We start from the raw sequence: 9,323 nt of genomic DNA on the forward strand, positions 1-9,323 counted from the left end.
TGCATACAAGACTTGGGAGCCAGGATGAATAAAAAGGACCCCCTACATCAAATATTGGGGATATGTGCTCTGATAACTGATTGACCAGGAATAAAAGCCAAAAAGTTAATGATAAAAAGACTACTTAAATTACAAAATTGGGCTAAATTTGTTTTTTCTCCTTTCTCCTACCTTGCAGGAATTTGTAAAGGAGACCACTTCAGTTTTGAAGAACCAAGGAATCTACACATTGTCTTAACACATTCAAGTGATAGGGTAAGAGAATTGGATGATTTCACTGCAAATGAATGAAAGAACTCTGAGTGGAAACACAGTCTATATGGCATATTTGAACACTACCTATTACTGCCTTTTGTCTGGTCCTAGAATGATGAACTTATAGACCACCAGAGCTGAGAAAGACTTCAGTGCTTGTGTTTCAACATTCCTCATTTTACAAACAAGGAAACGTTATTAGTTCTTCAGTATCAGTTTGGTTCCTCTAAGACCCATTTCTGCCTCAGCAAGGCATGCCAGAACTCATGTGAGAGAAGTCCTCCACTAGGTTACATGATTCCCACACCTTTACTTGCCCTGTGCCGCAGTCCTTGTCCCAGGCTCTCTGTCTCTGTTAATGCTTCATCCAGTTGATGCATAACTCAATGCAGTATCCTCCCCTTCAGTGGTTCTCACTACAGAGCCAGCTTCATTGCCAAGCAGTAGTTCATGCTTTGACTCTATGGAAAAATGATCTTAAGAGCAACTTTGTAGGTAATCTTCCTCCTGGTTACCTAGGACCTAACCCTGAAGACCTCGTATGTTGACCAATAGGCAACATTCTCAAGTCTAGTTTGACCTAAGCAATGAGAATAACTCTCTTTTTCATTTTTCTACATCTTGATCTCTTCAACTAGATTATAAATTTCACCTTTCTAGTCTTGCCCACATTACCTAACATAATTCCTGGCATATAACAAGTGACAAGAATATTGGTTAATTGATTTAAATCACTCCCTGATCACCAATACAACCCCCACACTACATTCTGAGTGAGCAGTGTAGGCAGCTGCTGGCTTGATATAAATTTAGAGTTTAGGAGAGCTCTCCCAGCTCAAGGACCGTTTCTCTGCCAGGATACCTAAAATAACCACATTACTCACTCCTTTGAGTCAAGGCCTTGAAAATTCTTGTTAAAATGCAAATGTCATCTGAGAAGGATGACACGAAGTTATCAATGCCTATTAATAACATATAATATGATTGGTTTAGCAGGGAATAAGAAAGGTCCAGAATATGGAAGGACAGACTTAAATCAGCCCCAAATTTTAGGACCTGGTGAAATCAGGAAAGGCTTCTCAGCAATTGGTGGATGCATACTGAAAGAAAAAGGATCTTAGAAAATAGAGATGAGGTGATAGAAAGAAAAAAACCCACCTGGTACAGTGCAAAAAAGATTAATAATAATAGCTAATATTTTTAGGTACATATTCTGTGCCAGATAATGTTCCAAGTGCTTTAGATATATTAGCTCACTTTTTTTTCCTCATCTATAAAATAGGCAGAATTATTATTGCACACTTTCAGTTGAAGAAACCAAGGCAAAAGAAACCAAACCTTAAAATCTCCTCTCTGCACTCTAGCTTCTCATCTCTCATTCAAGGAAGTGGGTGCTGGGGCTACCACCTTCCTCATGCTGCTCCAGGTATAAATACCTACAGAAAAGCAATGGATTTGACTATACTTTCTATTTTTATTAAATTATATCTTACTGATTATGCTATTACAGTTGTCCCAATTTTCCCCCTTTGCCCACTTTAGACAATCCCCCTAATCCCTCAGGCAATCCTCACACCATTGTCAATGTCCATGGACAATGTATATATGTTCCTTGGCTACTCTATTTCCTATGCTGTATTTTACATCCCCATGACTATTCTGTAACCATCAATTGGTACTTCCTTATCCCTTCACCTTTTTCACCCATCCCACTCACCCTTCTCTGTACTAGCAACCATCAGAATGTCCTCTGTATCTATGAGTCTGTCTCTGTTCTGCTTGTTTGCTTATTTTGTTTTTTAGATTCAATGGTTGATATATATGTATTTATTGCCATTTTATTGTTCATATTTTTTATCTTCATTTCTTAAATAAGTTCCATTAAAATTTCATATAATAAGCCCTGGCTGGTGTAATTCATTACATTGAGCACAGGCCTGTGAACCAAAGGATCGAGGTTCGATTCCCAGTCAGGGCACATGCCTGGGTTGCAGGCCAGTTCCCAGCAGGGGCCAATTTCCAGCAGGGGAGGCACGAGAAGCAACCATACATTGATATTTCCCTCCCTCTCTCCTTCCCTTCACTTCTAAAGATAAATAAATAAATAATTAAAATTTTTTATATAATAATGATTTGGTGATAATGACCTCCTTTAGTTATTTCTTACTTGGGAAGCTCTTTATCTGCCCTTTGATTCTAAATGATAGCTTTGCTGGGTAGAGTAGTCTTGGCTATAGTTCCTTGCTTTTTATCACTTTGAATATTTCTTGCCAATTTCTTCTAGCCTGCAAAGTTTCTTTCAAGAAGTCAACTAACAGCCTTATGAGAATTCCCCTGTAAGTACCTAACTGCTTTTCTCTTGATGCTTAAGATTCTCACTTTGTCTTCAGCCTTTGACATTTTAAGTATGATGTGCCTTGGTATGGGCCTCTTTGGGTTCATCTTGTTTGGGACTCTCTGCACTTCCTGGATTTGTATGTCTATTTCCTTCACCAAAGTAGAAAAGTTTTCTGTCATTATTTTTAAAATCTGTTTCCAGTTTCTTGCTCACTCTCTCTGTCTTCTCTTTTCTGGCACCCCCATGATGAGAATGTTGGTATGCTTGATGTTGTCCCAGAGGCTCCTTACACTATCCTCATTTTTTTTATTCTTTTTTTCTTTTTGCAGTTCTCATTGGGTGTACTTTGATTCCTTATATTCCAAATTGCTGATTTGATTCTCAGCTTTATCCACTCTGCCATTGATTCCCTATAAAATGTTCTTTATTTTAGTTAGTGTATCCTTCATTTCTGACTAGTTCTTTTTTATGGTTTCCATGTCCTTTTTTATGCTGTTGAAGTTCACTCTGAGTTCATCTGCTCTTCCCATAAGTTCACTAAACATTCTTATAACCAGTGTTTTGAACTCTGAATCTAGTAGATTGCTTGTCTCTACTTTGTTTAGTTCTTTTTCTGGAGTTTTTTTCTGTTTTTTTATTTGGGCCACTTTTGTTTGTCTCCTTTTTTGCAGCCTCCCTGTATTTGTATCTATGTATTAGGTAGAGCTGATATGTATTAGGTAAAGTGTCCTAACATAGTAGGTGTTCTGTAGGGTCTCGTGGCACAGCATCCCCTGTCACCTAAGCTGGGTACTCGAGATGTGCCCATGGTGTGGACTATATCCACCTTCCTCTTGTCGTTGAACATTGATTGCTCTTAGCAGGTCAATGAGAAGGATTTTCTCAGGCTGATCAGCTTCAAGGACTGGCTGTGGCCTCAGACTACCAACCTCCAATCTCTGTGGAGGATTGGCTGTGCAGGAGTCCACTCCACAGAGCAGAACTTACTTTGGCAGGACTCTGGTGCTTGCTGAGTTCACCCCTTGGGTGTGTCTCTTGTGGAGGTGGTTGGGTAGTGGTGCTGACATGGTCTGTAGCTGCCCACTTGGGGTGCAGGCTCTGGGGCTTCCCAGAAGGTACAGGCCCAGGTCAGCCACTGCCTGTGTTCTGTCTGAGGCCATCTGGCATAAGCAATCTGCAGATGGCTGCTACTTGGGCTGGGCTTGTAGGTGCCCGAGTGAGTTCAAGCTGTGAACCAAGGCTAGCTGCTGCTACTTGCAGGCCTGGAGCCTCTTAACAAGAGGTAGGAGGCTTGCTGAGGCTAGATGCTGCTTTTTTGAGATGGAAAATCTTAAGCATGAGCCAAGATAAGCCATTTGTTTAGAAAAGTGACTGGGAACAGCTTGGGCTGGCCTAAAAGTTGGGTGGGACATGGCCTCAGAGAATCACCAGGGTGGGACAAACAGTGTGAGCCAGGTTAATGGAGTCTCAGTTATTGCGCCTGCCTGCCAGTTCTTTTGGGGTGGGTTCAGAAAAGGAACAATGGCCTCTGCCAGCATTTCTGTCTGGGAAAAAGCTGTCTCCTTGCTCTCGTCCTGATGCCAGACACTTCAGTTTCTCCTCGTATGCATCTGGTGGTGCCTTTCAAACTGCTGCCCCAGTGCTGTAGCTGAAAGTGAGTCTGAGTAAGTCTGTGGGCCCTTTAAGAGGAACTGCCTGGGAATCCAGCAGTTGCTGTCTTCCACAGCCTCGATCCTTGCTGGTTTTTACAGCCATAAATTATGGGGACTTAATCTTCCTGTTACTGGATTCCTAGGCTGGGGAATGTGTTGTGCAGCTGTGACCCCCCTCTCCAAAGATATCCTTCCCAATTTTTATCCACCACACATGGGTGAGGGACAAGCCTGTTCTATCTCCCTGTCCCTCCTACCAGTCTTGATGTGGTTTCATCTTTAATTCCGTAGTTGTAACCCTTCCATTCAGCTCAATTTCTAGCAGTTATGAATAATGGTTGTTCTATAGTTTAGATGTAATTTTGACGTGGTTGTGTGAGGAGGCAAGCTATGTTTGCATAGGCCACCATCTTAGCTTTCTTCACTCCATATAATTCAATTTTACTTTTTTCTTTAAGTTAAACACTTCTGAATGGCCACAAACAATTCAACAAACAAAGGGCAACTCAGAGTATATGATAAAGGGCTAATTTTCTTAATTGACACAAAACTTTTAGATATATGTCCCCAAAAAGCAGGAAAAATTGGCATGGCATATAAATTGGATTTAAGTAATTCAGAGACTTAAATCTAATTTAAAATGTTTGAACTTAATTATAATTACAGAAATGCTCCCTGATACCACAATATATTATTCCTCACCTATTAGCTTGGACACAATTTTAAAGATTGATACCTAATTTTGCAGGAAGTTGGGAAAAAGAGACTTTTATAGACTGTGATTTGAAAGGGGAATTGGTGCAGTCCTTTTTGCAGGGCAGTTTTAGAATATTCACCAAAATGTGAAATGCACATACAGTTTGACTCAACATCACTACTACAAACACAGTCAAACAATTCAGCAAGGATATCTGCCCAAGGATGTTCACTGAACATTTCTGTTTGGTAAGTAGATCAGAGAAAATAAATTATGATGTCATGAATACACTTCCATAGATATCAATGCTACACCCCAATGGTCTCCCAACTGAGTTCTATGCACCAGGGGTCCATTGAAAAATTTGGGACAATATAGGGAAAAAATAAAAAAATATACAATTAATATTGAATATATATTTATATAGTTTATCTCATTCTTTTTAAGTCATTCTCATGTATGTTTTAAAATGAACCTAATAAATAGATGTACTAGTTGAAGGGGTTCAGAGTATGGCACCCCAAAATGCACCATTCCAGCATAAGGATTATTTGAACTGAAAAAAACTGAGAAGAGACAGACACAAAAAAGACTCTCTACCCTCTATCTCTCTACCAAGAAAGGGAGGGTGATTCTTAATCACTGGGGACAACTCTAGATTCTTCTCATCCCAGAGATGTCACCAGAGAGCCATACATAACAAACCTTGCTGAAACCACCTTTATGTTCCATTAGTTTCCCCATATATTTACATTTTCACAATTTGCTACCCCCTAGAAGTTCAAAATCCCTTTCCTTTGTCTTGTCCCTTCTCTAAAACTGTATTTTCTTTATTAAGATGCTATATAAACCCTGATAGCATCTTTATCTTGGACTTCCCAGCCTTCAGAACTGTGCAAAATAAATGTTTCAGCCACTCAGTCTATTGTAATTTTGTTGTAACATCCCTAGTGGCCATACAAGGTCCTTAGCAATGGGGCTTTAAATTACTTCTCCCTGCTCCTTCCTTACTCCCTTTCCTCCTCCCCAAACCAATGTACTCACAGACTCTCACTTATGTGTTTTGAGAGATACTCCTCTGACCGTCTCCTGTGCTCCTACATTTAGTGCTTGATGTGCCACAAATGCAAGGCTTTGAATGATATTTACCAAGACTATTTCTTAGAGTTATGTTTTCAGCAAGCAACTTTTAGAAAAAAAAACCACAATTTCTCTCTCACTGGGACAAACAGCAGACTTGCTTAGTGCTTGCTGTTAAACAACAGGTTCCCAAGCTAGTGTTTCTTTCCTGTAACACAACTCACCGCAGTTTCAAACATCCACCTCAGCTCTTTGTGTCACTGTCATGGGGTTTAGAAAACAAGGAAACTGACTTGAATAGGCTGATTGATACTTATGCTACTTACCAGGCTGTATCACAGTCCTTTGTATCTCACACAGGAATCTTGTGTCTTCTGCCAACAGCTATGAAACCATAACAGGCTAAGTAACCAGCACGTGAGTACAGTAAACTCAAATTTCAGAGCTGACAGTGGAGCCTCTTTTCCACTTCTGTCCTGTTGCTCCCATTTTCACTTTGCTTGATCTATTATTTTCTCCTATTTTTGCTTGTGTCTTCTTTTTTCCTTTCTTTTATGGTTATCCCATTTTTAATTCTTTTTTTCTTACTGATTTCAAAATTACACTTTATATTTTTATTCACTTAGTAGTTATCCTTAAGTCATGCTTATGACCCCTCCTGAAAGTTTAACCACAATCTCCTTTCTTCTCCCAAACTCTACAAAGATTTCAGAATGCTTCAACACTAATCACACATCTTCTTTCTCCATGTTATGGTTGTCCTTTATGTTAATTTAATTCCACTTTATTTTAACTTCCTTTCCCTTTGTTTTGTTTACTATAGGCAATTAGTAAGCAGATTTACCATATGCTTACTAATTGTTTTGCTCACCATTGCACCCTGTATCCCAGTGGTTTCTTCTCGGTTTAATTCCTTTCTTACAGTAAAGTATAACCTTCAGTAGTTTTTTCAGCAATGGTTTATGAGTGGTAAATTCTTTCAGCCACTTTACCTGAAATACCTATATTTCATCTTAATTCTTTGGAGACTGCAAGAGCAAATTTTTTTTCTGAAATTTTTATGTTCCCAGTGTGCATAAGAACAATCTGGGCAAATTTGTCAATGGCACATTTTTTGGTTCCTTAGAGACCTTTTGTTAGTAGTTTTGGAAGGGGCAAAACAGGAACACATCGTTTTGATTATCACTTAAACTGATTCTGATATAAGAATGTCAAGGCCACACTTCGAGAAAAAATAGGGCTATAGACAGAGGAATGCTATGGAAAGGTTTTTAGTTTGTTTTTCACATTTTTCCCTATAAAAGTAACATACACTTATTAAAGGAATTTTAGAAGACTAAAGATATAGGGAAGAATAGGTCATTTAATTCTATCCAAATACAACTACTGTCAAATATACAGTTGATCATTATTAGTGGATCCCATATTTACAAATTCACCTACTCCCTAAAATTTCTTTGTATCTCCAAAATGAACACTTGTGGACATGCACATGGCAGTGAATAACTTTGAGTGGCCCGTCAGACCTGTACTTGTGTCCAGCTTTCCTGTTTCAGCTCTCGGTGTAGTACAAGAAGTACCAGCTGGAGATCAGCTGGGTGGGGTTTCAACTCCACCCCGACACCTGTTCTTGGGATAGTCTTAGGCAAATCACGTAATGCCATTGACCCTCTTCTCATTTGTAAAATAAAGAAAAGATAGAATCTACCAGGATGGCATGTTTTTAGGATTAAAGATTATAATCTATGTGAGATACATATTTCCCCTAGGAGCAATGCATCAATATTAGCAACTTCAGTGGTTCCCAGACTTTATGGAACATGACTACCATTATAAGAACTGACTGTGTTTCCTCCCAGATTTTTTAATACAAAGAAATTTTTTGTAGTGCTTCTGTTGAGATTTATAGGCTATATTTACTGCCCAAGGCCAGCTTCTCCCACTCCTCATAACCTTCCCTAGGCCATGGTTTCAGGCTGAATGCATATCAGAATTATCTGGGAGACTCTTATATAACTGATGCCAGACCCCACCCCCAGGGATCCTGATTCAATTGTTATGAATTGGGACACAGATAGCTTTTAAGAGCTTCCAGGTGGTTCCTGTGAGCAACCTGGGGTGGAACTTCTATTTAATCTATTTGGAGGAGAAGCTAATGGTCTCAGAGCCCCTTGGAGCCACCCATTTGGCAGCCCCTCTTGCTATGGAGGATTACTCCCCATTCATTCCCAACTCTGCACTGGCCATGGCTCATTCCTCTGCCCACCAGTGCCTGGAACTCGGGCCTCCTGTCCTTCCCGATGCTGCTCTTCATGCCGCTGACTTCAGGGGAGGGGTGAGGTGCAAAGGACCCCAGAGTGCCCTTACTGACTGGCCCTTTAGTCTCCTCTCAACAGTTCCACAGAGGCTAGAAGGGGGAAATGGGCTTTTTGGAAGATTGGAGGTGATAGAAGGGACTTGAAGAGCAAAAGAAACAAATATAAACCATGCACCAGATATGATGGCACTAACATCCATAAAAAGAGCCATCACCACCATAGGATTCTAAGTGCAGGCCCTGAATCCTGCCTTCTACCTCCTCCCTCCCTCAGGCAGCTCCTAGGACACAGCCTCAGGGGACATTTCCCTAAGGCTGTTCCCCAGTCTCGAATAATGTTCCATGAAAGATGGAGAGGGGTCTATCTACCCTTGCAAGACAAAACTATGCCTCTTCTTTCTCCTCATAGATACAGCAGATAACTGCCGAATCCAATGCACACACACACTGAGAGAAAATTCCTCAATAGTGAACAGTCTCAGTTCATACCAAGCGTTCAGAGAAACATTTTCCTAAATGTGAATTAACATGGGCCCCACATAAATTGAAGGTAACACTTTATCCTTATTAGGCAAAGCAATCCCAACCTCAACACCCAACAACTATTTCTTATATACCTGCTTGCAAACCCTTCTCAGAGGCCTGCTGGTGCTAACTGGACCATCTCCATGCATTTGTCCAACATCAGAGCCACCTGTCTCTGGCAGCCATGCCCTGGTTCCACAAAGAATTAGCACAGCTTGGAAATCCCTCTTGCTTTTCTATTATATTAAATCATTTTCTCAGGCAGGGCATTTTCAAAACTAACTTTTATCTGTGGTGGACGGCAATAAGAGGTTTATTATCCTCCCTGGAGACCACTTCCCTACCTCATCCTCCGGGTGTGGTGATGGAGATGGGAGGAGGAAAGGAAATTTGTATATTTTATGCTTTTGGATATTTAATACAGTTCTGTGTTTTAATATGCTTACTGAACATTATTGT

At 40.2% G+C, this 9,323-nt stretch overlaps 1 pseudogene; it reads right to left on the bottom strand.

The window, feature by feature from the left end:
* Positions 1–8,336, bottom strand: part of LOC119064319 (striatin-4-like) — a 37,626-nt pseudogene extending 29,290 nt beyond the window's left edge.
* Positions 8,337–9,323: the final 987 nt, after the last annotated feature.

Source organism: Artibeus jamaicensis, unplaced genomic scaffold, assembly GCF_021234435.1.
Source record: "Artibeus jamaicensis isolate MK-2021 breed Jamaican fruit bat unplaced genomic scaffold, CSHL_Jam_final contig_1015, whole genome shotgun sequence".
NCBI lineage: Eukaryota > Metazoa > Chordata > Mammalia > Chiroptera > Phyllostomidae > Artibeus > Artibeus jamaicensis.